This window comes from Thunnus albacares, chromosome 18 (genome assembly GCF_914725855.1).
Source record: "Thunnus albacares chromosome 18, fThuAlb1.1, whole genome shotgun sequence".
Classification (NCBI taxonomy): Eukaryota; Metazoa; Chordata; class Actinopteri; order Scombriformes; family Scombridae; genus Thunnus; species Thunnus albacares.
The window spans coordinates 21,338,094-21,356,005 of record NC_058123.1 but is presented as its reverse complement, the minus strand read 5'-3'; the positions used below and the strand labels follow the sequence as shown (position 1 = coordinate 21,356,005).

The 17,912-nt window shown below is 38.9% G+C and overlaps 1 long non-coding RNA gene across 7 annotated transcripts in view; it reads left to right on the top strand.

Moving 5' to 3' along the window:
• LOC122968478 overlaps nt 1–17,912 on the top strand; it is a 99,908-nt gene that overhangs the window by 62,427 nt on the left and 19,569 nt on the right. For 6 of the 7 annotated variants that reach the window (XR_006398835.1, XR_006398832.1, XR_006398833.1 and 3 more), the window contains 2 exons: nt 6,006–6,139; nt 12,760–17,888. This is a non-coding gene — a long non-coding RNA (uncharacterized LOC122968478). Of the gene's footprint in view, nt 1–6,005; nt 6,140–12,524; nt 12,662–12,759; nt 17,889–17,912 lie in introns of all 7 variants that reach the window. The other variant, XR_006398834.1, reaches the window with a different exon arrangement.

Sequence of the window (17,912 nt, the reverse complement as noted above, 5' to 3'; positions counted from 1 at the left end):
CTGTGTGTGTGTATAAATTCCCATGAGCCTCCTCACAAATCATTATCAGTAGACGTTTTTCACGGCAGATATTTTGACATGTCAAAGCAGGAAAAAGCACAGGTGGAACTGATGACATTAACGATGGTTCTGTCCCGATCAATTGTCCAAGGAAGCCACACTGGTGAACCATCATGCACAGTTTGGAGAATCTAAATGAGATTCAGCCATGATTAATTTTATTATTAATTGCACCTGTGCTTTTCCCGCGGTGACATGTCAAAATGTCTATTGAGTTATCTCAGCAATTGGAGGATGAACCACCGTCGCAGTTTAACACTGTCTTGTGGAATTAGCTTCTCAGTAATCCAGCACAGCATCTGGCTTTCACTCCTTAAATGTATATTATCATGTCATTTATCATCATATTTGTTTTTCTGATGAGCATATGCATCAAAGGAGTTGCTCAAGCAAATACACCAGACAGTGCTCAGAGACCAATATATGCATTTATATGCATCATCTGTCCATCTATTTGTTTTCCCAATATGCAACCAATTTGCAACAGCAGATAGGTTTGGAGAAAATGTAATGCTGCCTGGATTATGTTTTCTGCTCTAACATAATGTCGTAAAATGTTAGTACATTTTAGCGAAATGTTCACTGACAACATATTTCATTTGTTTTCGGGTAAAATATGCAATCTTGCCATACAATCCATCCTCTTGTAGCAAATACAGCATTATTAGACTTTTTTATGGTGATATTTAGACACTGAATGCAGCATTTGGTTAAAGATAAAGAAGCCTAAGCAAGAGGCTTTTGTGAGCAGATGGTTCATTTATAGACAGACAACAGTTCAAACTCACAATCATGCCAATTTAGAATCACCAGTACTTGACCCATGTCTTTGGAGAAAAGTGGGCAGCCCAGGAGAAACTCACATAGACACTATTCATGCCAGAAAACTTTTTTTCACTCGGATGAAATGGGCTCAGAGCTGGGATGACGTTTCTTTCCACAACAACCATTAAATCTTTATACAAAATCTGACAGTTGATCTCCGCCTTTCAAGAAACTCATTCCACCGACACCTGCTTCACCACTTTTTTATATTTTGCAGATGGTAGTAAAAAGGAAGCCAAGGATAAAGCTTTTCTTTTTTCTGTCTTTCTTTTTGGTAGGGCGGCAGTTTTTTAAATTTATAGAAAGCTTTTGATACAGTCAAAATGAAGAGCCACTGGCAGGCCCGGTTGTACGAGGTTGCAAAAGCACACATTGCACCCTCAGTTTAATATTCTGCACCCTCAGTGGAAACTTACCATAACAAAAACATCAGCGTAAATTTCCAAATAGGTGTTATTTGGATAAACTGACCACATATTGGGAATCTAAATAGTTACTTTCTCACCTGAAAAAATATTAAAACTTAATAAAGCGACATTAACAGTCCCACAGCGAATGTAAATGGCTGTTTGCTCACTCAATCATTGATGGTCAGTCACTCACATAGGTGTAATGTTTTGACATGTGCCCAGGAAACCGTATAGCTAAACATATGACTCAACTCTGAATTTTCAATCATCCTACAAAACGTCTGCGTAAAAGGTAGTGTTAGTTACTCATTAATGCTGCATACATTCGTAGTAACTTACACAGTGTTATGTTTCATAGCATCTTTGTGCTAATTTTAGCTCAGACAAATGTATCCATTAAGCTAGCAGCACTACACCTGAGGGCAGGTGAGTCTGTATTTTACGTACATGTCGCACCTTCAGTAAGCAAAGTGAGGTATGTAACATTTGGTTATGTGTATAAATGGTCACGAAAATTGAACACTATAAAAAATGTTAATATGCAGTGTTATTCAGCATTGCTTTGTCATAGGCTACCCGTGTCTGTCATCTTTGTCTTCTGTTTACGCAGGATTAGCATGTTAGGCTAACAGTCCATCAGCTGTGTGACTTTATATCCGCGCCGTGACGTCTCTCTGAGCACACAAACTCTGTAAACACACCTGTCACCTGCCCAGCATGCTGCTGTTAAACCAGAAACACTGTAGCTACACCTTATTTTTATAAAATCTGTGGGCTACACACAGCACAGCACGCCGATGCTAACCATGCTAACCATGCTAACTAGTTGCTAGCCGCCGTGCAGGCTGTTAAAATGGATCTATAGCGTTTCTTTGTATCCGTGGTTTGGAGCTCCTGTCAGTGTCGGAGCCTCTGTGTGAGACACTTCGGTCGGTAAATGTGTTTTTAAAACTTATTGTGGGACTGGCTCATTCTCTGAGAGTCAGACATTTGAGGTTATAGGGTTGGTCTGTGGCCAGTCCAGCCAAAAAGTTAATCTGAGCCCTGCAACACCTACACTATTTTTCATTGCTGTTGCCGTCCCACACTGTAGCAACTAGAGCACCCCCACTAATTTCAGATGCTCCCAAAGTCATTTTGTTCTGGAACCAGGCCTGGCCACTGGCTTTCACAAAGCTGTTGATGGAGATGGATGAGCTTATATATAAAGGACAGGAAACAAGTTATGGATTTGGTGAGTCTGTCTCAGCTAAAAACAATGGAACACAGTAGGGTCAGTACTTTGTCTCTTGTAAAGTACAGTCAGAAATTAGTAGGACAGCGACACATTTTTCATTGTTTTGGCTGTGGACTCCAGCGCCCTGGATTTGAAATGAAACAACGACTGAGGTTAAACTGCTGACTTTAGTGCTGACTTCAGCTTTTAAGGGTGTTTGAGGATGTTCACATTCATATTGAGAAAACAGTGTAGAAACTATAGCCTTTCTCATACATAGTACCCCAATTTTAGGATAATGTAGCAGGACTGTGAGCCTTGATATGCAGACAGCAGACAACAGATGAGATTGAGTTAGTTTAAGGTAGCTAGGTGGGCCTATAAACTAAACTAATAAACTCTATTTCATGATTGTATCATGATTTCTTCACGTTTCTCCAAGCTCTCTATAACAGCACATTCTGGCAACAGTCAACTGTCACTTTAATGATAATGCAAAACAGCATGCTTTATCATTTTTGGATGCAAGTAATGTGATAATTGCTCTGATAGGATGCCGACTGAGACTGCAGAGCTGCTATCAGTGAAAAGATTAGGGAGGATTTTGTCCAGCGTCACTTATGTTTGGGTACTTTTGTGAGCAGATGGTCGCATATTTAACTGCGAGATAACTGTTAAATCTATTCATTTTAGTAATATGTGCAAGCAGATGACACACACAGCCACATGAGTATACTTTTTTCTCTTTTCACTCTTCACTTCAATACTTAATACAGGAATGTACCTCTATTTTAAATTGATATAAACGATAGATCCATAATCATTTATTATGAACAAGGGGTATGAAACCATGAAAATAAGAATAATATGATCAACTGCAAGGATTATTTGACCTTTCAGTTAGTCACAGATGTTTTACGTGTCTCCTTTATTTATATAATCATGTTGGGCATTGCGTCATCCTATTTTGTAAAGAAAAATAGATAATCATTATTTTGGCGAAACGACCATGTTATAGAGGCTCTTGCATCACATCACAAGCCAAGTGTTCTCCAACATCATGCTATTATTACAGCAAATTCTCAGAAGAAAGCCAGTAGACCGAAACATTACAATGTTTTAGAATTATGATGAAACAGACAGCTGTTCATTTTCCATTGGATGCCTGTGTGACTTTTTGCTGTAGCCTAAGGTAATAGCTGTGAAATGTGCGGGTTCTTTGTCATAGGCTGGTTGTTGAAAACTTTAAAACTCATCAGAATTTGAAAGAATCAAACTTGCACACAGTCACTTTTTGACTCGTGGCGATGGAGTCATTTTAAAACGCAGTCCTCCAGAGGGTTCCTCTCAAAACCTCTACCCACAAAATAGTTTTGCTTTTTGATGATAAAAATACACATTTTTTTCAATTTATGGTTGACTGAAAGGTATGCATGTCTTATATTTATATATGTGCCTGTTCATGAACTCATCATCATACATCACAGTCACTTTTTAACCCTTGCAAATGACTTCTGTGTCATGAAAAACTGACACTATATTATCTAAAGACTGACACTATAGATAAAAATGCTTGTTCCTGGAATGATATTACAATGATGATTCAATGCTTGATAACATCGAGTGACTGTGTGTGTGTTGTTATTGTACCGCTACTGTACTGTCTGTGACATTCTGTCTGTTTCACGGTTATGAAACCTTTATACATGCATTGATGCCATTACAGATTTTTTTTTGACTTTGTCACCACATCTGGCATTTCATGCAGATTGTTGTGAGATTAAGAGTTAAATCCGAGCTATTGTTGATTAAATTGCCCTTTTCAGCTGGTTGATGCTGTCACATCAAATTTTGAAGGTCACTCCTACTGCTCTCTGTCTCTCTCGACAGGTTCAGCTGTTATCATTAGAGCTGTCTGAGTTCAGCATCTCCCAAGCTAGCAAACTATGAATCTAAACAATTAACAACAGCGTCAGTAACCTTTTCAGCCTGGCTCTGTTTGACTTAAATTTCCTCTGGAGTACATTTTGCAGCTTACTGGCTGGATGTGTTGCCAATTAGCAAAAAAGTGTTGCGTCAGGTAGCGCTGGACCTATGATTCCTATCATTCCATAGGCATATGTTTCTTTTCAAAGGCTTTTCCTGATCTAATGACAACAGCGTCTATGCACAGTAAAAAAAGGAAAGAAAACCAGTTAACCAGTGGTGACGTGCATGGGCAAGGTAAGGTGAAGATATATTGAATTAATAAGATAAAACTCATCTAACAAATGTGTTTGACTGAGAGCAAATAGGAGAGCAGAAGAAAAGGAATCCACAATGCAGTGTGTCTATATTTCACTCTGTATTGTCTGTTTTACAAATTTGGATTTTCTTGAAACATCTCTCTTCCTTGCATAATTCAGGATGGCTAAAAGGAGATCACTGTTCCTTTTCTCTTTACAAATCCAACATTAACAAGTAGAATATCGTGATGTAACAAGTGTGATGTCGTCCCCTTATAGCATATGTGAAACCACCGCCTGCATTTGACCCAGACGGTTATTCCATCACAGCTGAATGTGCCACTTTTACAGATATTTCACACCGAGTACACATTTTCATATAGTTCATAATTCCCCATATTCACAAATCACAAATAAAAATGAAAGCCAAGGTTCAAGCCGACTGTTGGTATCAACAGCATCTGACTAGCAAAGATATGCACATAATTAAGAACTAAAACATAACTATTTTTCATGGTGATGCTTACATTTTTCATATGAGCTCGAAATGAGGTAAATTACATCAGCAAAGACATCTCATTAGTCTCAGTGAATGATGACAGCAGTGCTTAGGGCTACAGCTTTAAAAAAAAAAAAAAAAAAAGGTTCTGCTCAGTGATGTATGATATTGAAAGCAAGTGAAAACAGCCCCTTTCTAAGTCACTTGGTAGATGGTGACAAGTACATTATGCAGCTGCTGGATACATTTCCTAGACAACAACACACAAACATATTTCGGCGTTCATATTTCTTTTCATTTCTGGCTTAAATGCTTAAATCATTGGCATATAACAAATTGTAGATTTGTCATGGCTTACTGAGATTTGACACAACACATAAGCTAACAGACTTCCTGTTTTTTTTGTTTTGCTTCAAGGTTCAACTTTTACTTAAAAAGTTGGAGGTAAATACATAACTACAACTTTTTTTTTCACTTTTTTTCTTTTACACGTTCTTTCTTATAATACATTTTAAATAATTGAAATTGTCAACATTTCCCATTGCCTTAATAACAACAATTTCCATCTCATCAGTCTTTAGAAGCTAGTGCTATCCAACATGACTCACCATGGATGTTTGGCACCGACTGTCTGGCTTGAAGCCACATTAACAGAACACATAGCTGTCAAACAGTTTGGCTGTTGCTACACCTGAAGATGTGATGGCGGTTATTAAACGGCACACGCATGGTTTCTTTGTTGATTTTTTTCTTTTTTTTCTTTTTTTCAGTGACAGGATAGATGGGAGATAAAGAGAAGGAACAACACAGCCTACTGCCAAGAATGAAAAGGAAGCAGATTAAATGTAAAACTAAAGACTGCAATCAACCCAAAGAGCATCCATCAATTAACGAGTGAATACAGGTGAATAGGAACTAAATGTATTCAAATTTATTCACCGACTATAATTGCATGTACCAGGACTTTGACATGGCGGATGGTGCAGACAATATTCACTCACAAAAAGGGTGCTACAGAACATTAGGTGGTGTCAGTCACTCTGTGTGTGTGTGTGTGTGTGTTTTTGCACTGTGTATTTATATCTGATGTCTACACGTTCGCAACCATCTCTTGTCCTCCATTTGTCAAATTCACCATTCCTCCTTCCCATCTTTGACACCCATGTAATCTCATCTTTGCAGTGAGATACAAACATTAAGTCAGAAAGTGAGTGAAAAAGAGAGTCAGGGTGGTGGAAGAGAAGCAGATAGAGACTAAATGAAAGAAAGAAAGAGCAGTCACAAATGATTTGAAGGGTCAGTATGTGTAAGATGTGAAGAGCTAGGAAAAGTGACACCAAGGAAAGAGATGGAAAGAAGATAGATGGAATAAGGGCAGTGTAATGAGAAAGGGGAAGAATAGGGACAAGGATGTAAGATGGAAAAATGGGAAGTCCTAAAATGTGGAGACATGAAGAAGGAATGATATAAGAAATGTGAGTGAAGGAGGACGCAAAGCAAGAATAAGAGGCGAGAAAGGAAAAGGAGAAATGGAAACCAGATTAAGAACGGAAGCCAAGAAAGACGAGAAGAACTTCCAAGCTGAATAACTGAAGAGTAATATATGACAGTCACATTTTGCTGATGAGTGGCCATAACTTTCCCCCCGATTTGAATATCGTTAGTGTTAATTGGGCTGAGTCTACCACCTAGACAGAAGGGCTTGGACACAGCCATCACTTGGACATATGGCCAGCAGCATGATGCAGAAAGCTGCCAAAAAGAGGGATTACCTTCACAGTGATACGGGTAATCACAGAGGATTTTCTCATAATAACAGTAAGGACACTGTGTACTGTAGCTAAGGAATTACAGCACAGCACAGGAAACTGTACATTGTATGTTTAAACAATACCGCATGGTAAAACATGCTATACGTATGTCATTAATTATACTTTTACAATATTTCAGCAGAATACAGTTTAGTGATGTAGAAGAGAATACGCATCATAGTAGGTATTACCTCCAAAGCGAATGTGTTAAGAATAATCAAGAAAGTGTTTCAGCATTTCAGATGGTAACAAGATTGGCGTAGTCCAAAAAAATGATAAAAAACTATAAAAGCTGCACCATATGGGAGGTTGAGGTTCCATCTAACTGGTATTTATCCTTGCTCGTCCAGTTATTTGCTAAGTTGAACCCTATCAACAAAGGAGTAAGGAGTTTTACTTTGTTACAATGCAGCTTATTAGCTATATACAGGTCAAATCAGGGTTTTAAAGATGCATTGATCTATATTTTTATAGCAACAATATATCAAATGTCTCCATATATGTAATAAACCACCTGCATCTGCACAAATGGTGCGACTAGATGGGGAACATATGTGGCTTCTGTGGCAAAGTGCTGATGACATTGCTGCTGATGATGGGGAGCATTTAGCTGCTGATATTACCCCCGAGGGAACAAAACAGCTGAAACAAGGCTGAATCTTGAACTTTCATTATGACGGTAATGATTGAATAACTGTTTGCTAATAAGTTCACCACAAGTTTATAGTCAAGTCAAATTTATGGTATCCATAGAGCACATTTAAAAACAAGAGGAGTGCTTTACAGATACATTTCAAATGCAATTAAATAATCATAACAGAATAAGTATAGGTAAATAAGTGTAACAGACAAAATTAAAACAATTTTATTGTTATTTTAATAACTAAGGGGACTCAAAAGCAATTGTATAAAGGAGGGTCTTTAGCTGGGATCTAACACTGGTGATAGATGGGGAAGATTTGACAGTGAGGGGTAAACTATTCAAAAGTCTGACTGCAGCGATGGAAAAAGTCACCTTTGGATTTTATCAGCATAGAAATGAAAAGGGATGTTGTATTTTCAAAAATAGGTCCCAGTGGAAACATTCAGTATATCATGAAAGTAAAGCAGGGCCTAATATGGGGCTTTGGCTACACTAAAGGAGAGAATAGCAGAAGAGTATGAAAAACAGTTTAAAGCCTGAACCTGAATGTCTGCTACATGTTTGAGATGGTATTATGCAGCGGTCGACCATGTGAAAAGCAGAAGAAAAAGCCAACAAAATTAAAATAAAGACAGACTAAAGACATTTGTTACCCTGACATGTGACTGGAATTTGTCCAAAATTTAGTTTTGATCTAAAAAGGGGATATATTATGATCAAGCCTAGATTATAAGATAATAATATGTCAATGATGTGTTTACAGCTCATTCCTCAGTATTCAAATAATGCTACTTGAACATTAGTTGGCATGTTTTGTGGATTACCCTTGGTCAAAGAAATTACAAAAACCGTTCCTATGAAGAACACTAATGCCAGCACTTGCAGGTTTTTTTTTTCTTTCTTTTTTATATGTCAAAGACGTCACTTTCATGTCATAAAGGGAATGAAAGACTGGCCCTCAGCAGGCCAGTCAGGGTCACTCAAAGCTCTTTCCTTTCTCTATGCTGCTTCAGTGTCAAACTCCTGTCTATTTCTGGCTGCATCTTTTTCACGTCTTCCTAGAGTGAGTTGTTGCATTGGAAATATGCAATAATACAATTTAAGCTGTTTTTGTAGAGAATTCTGTCCTATAATGAAGCTTCAAACATTTTATTCTGTGAAGCGTGTGTGCAGACAGAATGGAAAGCAGATTTTAGAGGCAGTGTGATTGCACATAGGGTCGATGGAAAGACGCATTATTAGACTTGCATTCGCCCAAGGTGGTGCAAATCGACTCGAAGACGCAAAATACAGTTTTGGCGTCTCATTTCAGTGAAAGTCAGTTTAGGTTTGCATGTTTTTGGACAAACTGTGCAGATATAAAACCGCTGGAGTTTCTTGATTATTGAGAATGAAAAGACCCACTTTCCAATAAACATGGAAGGTAACAGGAAACATAGTGCTTGACTTTCTTGTCATGTTCAAGGCTCTGGCAAAAGAAAGGTTTTCATGGTTGTTCTTATTTCTATGTTTATGTACAGGGTTATGGAAGAAACATGAAGTGAATATAATGACACAGTGGGAGAGTTATGGAGAGGAGGTGGCTTATTTGCAAACAGATGCTACTCCATAATGACTGTGGTGGTCCTTGGCAGTCACGTGTGTGTGTGTGTATGGGAGTATGTGTGTCCGATCTGTGGTCCTCTTACTTTGTAGGCTACGTACTGAAATCGACTGTCACTGATTGCTAGGTTGAAAACCATGGACCACACAAGATCATTTGGTGGGCGTGTGTATATGTGCCAGTGCTGTGTGTATACTGTACATTTGTGTTTGGGCGTGTGTGTGAATGCTGACTGTGCATTTATGTATTAAACAAGCGCAAAACGACAGCTGCATTAATTTGAACACTAAACAGCTCAATAAAGACTTCACATCCATTATCTGCCCTGGCTGCTGTCAACTATTGACATGTTCAAAATATCTTAAACTTGGCTTGGTGTTTTGTTTTTTTTTCTTCTAGAAAACCTTTAAAAGAATCAGTGAAACAGACTTTTTCTTTAGCATTTCAGCAGGTGTCAAGCAGACACTATGTTATCAGCTCATTATTTCTGCTGAGCTTTGAAGAAAGACAGGAAGAACGAATATGAGAGGAGTGCGAGAAAAGAGGCAATTTTGTTTTCGCAAGCTATTTTCCCAGCTAATGAATTCTGACCTTTTGAATGTTTACTTGTCCCTTTTTTCTGAGCTGAGCAGGGTTTTGAATAAAAAAGAAAAAAAGAAAGTGGGTTTTGAAACTGAAACAGTACCTTGTGTAAAGTTTAAAATAAGTTGTGTTTTTGAGTTCTTACTGAAAACGTATCATTAGCTAGATGAGTGGAGTATTTTTTTTTTTTTTTCCTGCATGAATGCCTCTTCACTTTCCCTTTTTTATCTCTGTCTTTTCCATCTCCCCTCCTCATCTTTTCAATTGCTCCCTATTTCTCTCAACTTCTTTTTTTTTTGAGCCTGGCCAGCAGATGGGAGAAACTGTGATTTATCTATCTGGCAATGACTGAAAGAAACTCTAAACACATGTGCTGTGCACACTGTGTACACAAACCAAGCTTAACCTTCTCATAACAGTAATTAATCACCTTACCCAAAAAAATTATTTCCACTTAATGTCCCTTGTCACAAACTGGCTCATTGCATGTGATAAAAAAGGGAGGCAAGCCAGGTTAAAGTGCCAATTTAGAAATAAACCAACATAACTATTTACCAAAAAAAACATGGGTTGGGGAGAGCATCAGTAGTGAGTGGAATGTATGGGTGAGTGGGGGACGTGTATGTTACTGATGAAGGCAGCAAAAATGTCAAACCAAACCCAAAACCTGGAGATGTGGAGTCTTGGAGAGTGAGAGAGAGACAATGAGGCCAGGCTGGTAGTTAAAGCCTTGGTGGAGGCCTACACAGGTGCCACCACATTACCTTAACGACCCTCACTGACTGCAAGCTCCTTCAGGAAGAGTCCAGTTGGACCACTGCAGGCAAAAAGGGGGGGGTCGTAACACCTTGATGTCCATTAGTAGCGCTCCTCCTCAAGTTACAGTTTATGGACTCACACTTAATGTGCTCAAATTACCTTGATGTTAACTTGAAAGTATGTGTTTCCCCTTTTATTTTAGCGGTGGAAAACATTACATAAGAGCTGCAATTAGCTGTAAATTTCTTTTTTTCTAGAAATCTTTGGTCTGTGTTTAGACCAACACATCCTTATAATTAAACCACCACCATGACCCTTAGGAGCATTTTCTAATATGCTGCCTCTATCAGTGCTTTCCATAACCATTACAAATCACTGTTAAAAAATAATGATGTTTTATGGTTTGCCAACACTGTGGTTAAGATCTGGTTAGGTTTAGGCACAAAAACCATTTGATTAGGGTTAGGGAAAGATCATGGTTTGGGTTAAAATGAACACTTGAAATGTGGTGTGGGAAGTTACTACTTCCTTAAAGTTAGGCAACCTTTGTCATTATGGCAACAGTAAACACCAGAACAATCGTTATGGTTTTTAAAAAAAACTGTCCTGACTCATGGTTGGAAACATGACACTATTGGTTGGAAACAGGAAGTGAACAGCAGTCTCCTGCATTTATGCCCATTTTTCACCATCTATCTATCTAGCCATCCACTCGGCCCGCCACCTCTGATTATGGAAATTTGTCATCTTATAAAGACGTCATCTGAACTGCGTCACTTCTCTGGGTCACAACTACTACTGCCACTGCCACTAGATGGTGTCTGTCACTCAAACGTAGCTATAGGTCATTTTTGGCAACTGAATTTATGAGCTATACTGTTTTCTTTTCCTTGTGAGGATGAGCTGGTTTAAATGCAAGTTCAACCCTGCAAGTTCGACCCTCTTTTTAGCTTTTCCTAATGATGAGCTGAAAAAAAAAAAAACACACTAAGAAGACATCTGATTTACTGTTAAGCTCAATCTGTGGAAGTGGTCCAATTTATCTTAATGGAATTACTCTTTTCTGAATAACAGAATATGAATAAGGAGGTGCACACTGCTCCATGCCTGGACCTTTTAAATTTACTGCCCAGTGCCACATACACTGACAGCCCACAAAGCTTTTAAACTGCTCACTCAAGAAAACACAACACCCATACAAAGCGGTGCACATTCTGCGTGCATCTGGCATCATGTGTCTGATCGTGACTTTGTGTAAGCAGAAGCTAGACTGGAATAAAATCCATCAAACTGAATTTAATGTTAGATGCGTGCATGGGATATTCTTCAAAAGTCTTGAAATATGAAGTGCAGATTCAAAGCATGATCTCTGAGCTGCTGATGGATCAGGGAGGACTAATTTGTTGAAGTGGTAGGCAAGGAAGTCTTTTTATCCTTCTTCATCACCCTGCAGGCCTGTATACTATTACTGCATCAAATGGGCATTGCTTTTGTCAGTGTCATCATTCAGTAGGCTGAAGTATGTCTTTCTGCGAAACATCTGTTGTTATGTGTAGATCAAACGCCACCCCGAGGAAGCGCTGGTGTTCAGAAACAATATGGCAATTAATATGCACACATATCCAGTTGTGAATAATTGTTTGATCCCCCTCTTTTATGCATCTGTTGCTACATTCAGAACTTTGACTATGCCGCCATTTTTTCTCTGTTGTGGTAGCACATGTGGACTGTCCTATGCATGTTTATTGCAATGATTCTTTAGAGTTATGTGCATGGGTGCTTTAGGGGTTGGAAGTGGGACATAAGTTCCTCAGTGATGAGACGTTATTTTCAACGTTTTACTTTCTTCAATATCACTTTTCATGCCCCCTGTGACTTTTATACCCTATAGTGGGCCACACACAGCGCATCTAGAGCTCTCATGGGCCATGACCGAGTAGGAGAAGCTTCTCATCTTTGGCAGTCGAAACCTTGCAGACATACAGTGGATGTGGGGGGGGGGGGGGGGGTGATGGTACATGTGTCTTGGTGAGATTGTGAAGAGCATTTGAATGAACACTGGTCCTCCCCGGGGTGAAGTGGAGCTCACAGGTTATGCTGACTGAGGCACCCTCTCATTTTTACAGATAGAGGCGTCTGTCGTCTGTGCCAAAGTGCCAGAGAACGTTCAGAGCCCTCAGCTACATGAAGAGAATGATGTGCCAGCCTTAAAGGTGGTAATGCCATGCAGTGTAATGTAAGAGGTGATGACGGTAGGTATTTGAGAGATTACTTAGATGAGTCAGTAGACAAAACTCAACAATCATTCTCATTTACCAGTACTTTACCGTGTCATTTTTGTTTATTCACATTGCGCTTTTTCTCTGCCGTCGTTGTTGCTACTGACTTTCACCGGTGGCATAGGAAGGGTGTAGACGGTAATTTTTCACATGCTCAAGTACCAGGAATGAAACCCTGAAACCCTGAAACCCATAATGACTCCATATTCACAGTGTATGACACACTCCTTGAACCATAACAATCATCAGACAGCTAATAAATGAACACTTGATAGCTAATTAGCACTAGCTGAGACTAGCAGTAGCTGACAAAGGGAAAGGCAATGGGACATGTGGACATCACTCATTAGGCATCACTCAATAGGCTGAATTTCATCCAAATTGAACTGGCAAACGTGTTCTGCACAAAAAGGCTTGAAAAGCTTTTGAATCAGATCCGTTCATGTGCACATGAGTCAGTTATTCCGCCAAAATAGCACAGAATGTATGATACCTGTGCTTTGGACAGGGTTTGCAAGAGCAAGCATACATCTCGGTAATGATGGCAGAATTGGACACATCTCTGATGCCTCTGCCACTGTAGGCCTTTACATATCAGCACAGAGACACCTAAAAGGACAGTATGCATTCATTTGCCTTAATACAACTGTATCTATGAGGATTAAGTGTGGAAGTACTAAAAACCGACATTTCCCACAATATTTTCACAAGTTGTGCAGCTTCGGTTCACCATAAAATATGGTGTGGTGTCGAACTGGCACTACCACATCATGCTGAGTACAACTTAGTCTCACTTCGCCAACTCAAGGCCCCACCATCTGCCACGTTCTGTCACATTAATATTAGAGCCCATTAACTTTTGTTTGTTTAGTTCTGTTCTATTTATATGTGTGAACGAGTACATGTTTTTTTGTTTTTTTTCTTCAAGGAAACATCCGCCATAAGGCTTTGGCTCATATATGTTTCAGACCAGCTATTCATCTTGTCATTCTAGATCCACCGAGATCTCAAAGCTCGTTTTGTTGACCAATGCAGCACCAGGAAAAAGCCTGCAGGCTGTGTATACCAAGCAGGTGTATACCAAGTTTAAAAAAAAGGAAACCTTTCTATTTGATGCAAGATCAAGCACAAACCAGTCAGACAGTTAGCCTGCCAGGGAGCCAGGCAGGCAGGCATGGGGGTGTCAATGGAAGAAAAACAAAGAGAAAAGGAGCTGCTGTTGCAGCTTTTCCCTAAAAGCTCGTTAATCCCAATTTAGCTGTCACAGGGATGAGGTAGGTGGGAGTTTGTGTGGTTGTGTGTGTTAGACCTGTGTGTGTTAGAGACACAGAATGTGAAGCAGAGAATAAAGTCTTTGCAGCCTCACACCCTTGCTTTGTGAGCTGTCACATCAACCAGCTAATTAGCCTGATGGCCAATGAAAAGTTAATTTCCTCGGTCTACCAGCAATGCTGTCTGTGTTTGCAAGGGTTGGGGTGAATAAGGGTTTAAGGCATTCCTCTAAAAGACTTCATTTTAATTGTACAGAACTGAGGTTAGAGGTGTTAAATCCTAGAGAGCATGACTGTTTCAAGTCAAGTCTTCCGTCTGTTTAAAAATCATTCAATAAAATTAATAGTTAATTAGTTGGAATATATTTTTTTTTACTTTTGACAGCTTGGCTAGTGTTTTCTACTAAACATGGCCGCATTAACATAAAGGCATGAAATGGATATCAATCTTCTTATCCCACTCTCAGAGAGAAGGCAAATAAGCGCACAGTATTTCCCAAAATTTTGAGCTCCTTTTTATAATAAAAAGTTTAACCATGACAACACATGTAAACCTGAACAGTCACAGTAATCTAATGTGGTGAAATATTCACATTAAGAATGTCGTTAAATAACAGGAATTTGGAAAAAAAAGTGATGTGTTTACTATGTGAAAGACCCAGTCAAGAGACAGTTGTGCTCTCTGCAGAGAGGGTGACTGTTGTTCACCCAGTGCACAGGCAAGAATATCTATCAAGATGCAATGTCTTGCCTAGACCAATTATCCCCCATTCGTCATGCAGTCTGTGAGAGTGCATACATACAGCATGTGAGTCTGTGTGTGTGTGTGTGTGTGCGTGAGAGAGAGAGAGAGAGAGAGAAAGGGTGTGAGAGAAAGTCGTCTGAATCAGCTTTCCTCTCTGAGCTCTTAATTAGTGTTGAATGTACAGAGAATCTGACAATGGGAAGTGTGCACATCTGCATATACCTGCAAAGGTTTAATCCATCAGATCTACCTGGAAGTCTGCCAGGAGCAGGAAAAACAACACCTTTTACTCCTATCACCTGTGTCAGACACACACACACATACACACAAACCCCCCTTCTGTCCAGGCCTTCTCCAGTATTCCAAGACCAATCCTATTGTTTAATTTTTCAAAAGATAATGTGCTTATTTTAAAGGCTTTTTCCTCACTCTCCCAGAATCACTTAGAGGTAAATGGGACAAAAGTTCAACAGATTGAAGAGTTTAGTTGAGAAATTGAACTGTGCTGACGCAGTACAGATAAGGATTACAGTATGTGAGGTGCAGGAGAGGACAGTCTGCATGGTGAGTCAAAGAATATAAAACAAGAAGCCACACATTTAGTCATAATAAGTTTTTGAAGAAAGTACACTTGAGTCATCTTCTTACACTTCTCACAGTCAGAGGTTCACATCCGCTCGAGCCACTGTCAGCTATCTTTGTTCAACCTTGTCTGCTACGAATTACTTTCATATGCAACTATTCTGCATTAATGATTTACATTCAGCTGCAGTGCTCAGTGCCAGCACAGGAAGTACTGTGATGTTCACGGGTAAGGTAAGGGAAGTGTAAGCATTTCACTGACATTTTATTATTTAATCATTATGACAATGTTTCTCTGCTCCCTAGTTATGCCTTAATCATCCCTAATGGTTTTTAGACATGGATGTCGGACTAAGTATTTCATGTTTGTAGTAAAAGCTGTGGAGATAGACTATAATATTAAAATAATAATTATCATCATAAAAGTGTCCTTGGTGGCATAAGATTTCCATCTAAGTATATTTTGCTAATGGAAAATAGTAGCACAGTTGCCCTGATAATACTGTCAGGGACAGAACGAACTCATTCTGTCAAGCTAATGCAAATCAGTGGAACATTGTTGTCTCGCACCATTGTTTTCGCATCTTCAGAATCAGAAACCGCCAACCTCAGCTGGTTATCCATAACTTTCCACAGATAATAGGATAATTGAAACAGGGAAGGTGGCAGAAATGTTGGTTAGGGCCATGCTGTTATTTGTATGAGCTATGCAAAACTTGAAACACACACAAGTACAGTATAGTAGTTGTTGATATTTATGTACATCCAGTGTATTAGCTCCTTGTTTGGATGGATTTTATTGGCATATTCACCCTGGACAGATGTGACCCAAGAGGCTTCTGAATATTTCTCAGTAGCAGAGTATTGAGTGTCCAGCCACTCAATACTGTATTTATATTTTACAATAGTCCACCACATAAACAGATTTTGTTTTTCTTTATAATTTATCATTTTATTAAATATTACCAATTCCAGCTCTCAAGGCAGACACACACCAGCCTGTATTGAGGAACATATAAAAGCCTACATAGTTAGCCTTTTACACAATTCCTAGATTAATTCAATCTATGTTGGTTTCTTCAAACAGCCGATGTGTCTGAGCTCAATTTATTTATAGCGACTGCAGCATAAACTTTGAGTAACTTTGTACTTTCTTCACTGTATAAAACCTAAACCTATTTTTTCTATTCAATACTTGTAAGTACAGACAGTGAACAGGCCTGCTAAATAAAGCAACATCTGAGTGAACATGTTCTTGATTCAGAATTGGTTAGCGATGTGCATTTAAGTGATCCTCCCTCTAATCCCTCACCTTCCCAACAACAATGACATAAACACTGAAGTAAAAACTGTAAAGGCTGATTAAATGTGACAATGTCAGATTTGTATGAAAATACTCACAAACCAGTTTTGGACCACCGCAGAGAAAAACAAAATTGTGTCTTTTGAGATTTAAAAAAAAGAAAAAAAAAACAGCAAAAGTCAATACAAAAAACAGTAGGAAACTGACTTATACTCTCGACCAAATGTCTTTTATTTTTTAACAATATCAGCATGTAAAATGTACTTCACAATGGGGATTCTTCAGTCCCAGATGTCTCTGCTGGATGCCATCATTTTATTTTGTCTATTTATTTTTGGCTCTGTTTTTTTACACATCTCTCTTGTGCAGCTTTATACCTTTCTTCAAGCTCTTTGTGTTTATTGGCATTTTTTAAATCCCCTCTCTGCTTTTCAAATTCAATTGACTTTTTCCTTTTTTTTTTTTTTTTTTTTTTTTTTCTTTCCACTTACCCTCTCTCAATTCAGCCTTTCATTACATATGCCTACTGAAATACAGTCTCCATTTGGAATCAATCAGGTCCCAAAAACTAAATGCTTAATTCCATCTGTCATTAAATATTAACAGAATGAAACTGTGTCCTGAGTTGTAAAAAAGTGATAAAGGAGTGGAGTAGAGGGGCTCGTCGGGTGTCTAATGAAAATTTAATACTTCTATAATAGTGTTTTGAGTGATATTTTCATTATTCCATAATGACACTGGAAAGTCTCAGCAGTTGATAATTAGCCCCCCACCCATGTAATAATTCTATCTCTCCTTTTTTTCTGTTTCTCCATCTTTTTTCCTCCATCAGATGTCATAATTCAGCACATCATTCTTACTTTGGGAAATTAAAACCCCTTTAAGCAATTCTTTTTTCTCTGCTCTGCCGCAGCATCTGTGGTTTTTGGCAACGCTATCACTGTGTGCGTTCACGAGCAGCCAGCTGCCAGTGTTCCTTGATCTGACTACCTGGATATAAAGAGTCCCTGAAACAGACCGTACACATTCAACGAGCAGGCGCTGCCAGGGGTTCACTGTTCATTGAGTCGTCAAGGTGAGCCTGCCAGAAAGTGAAAAT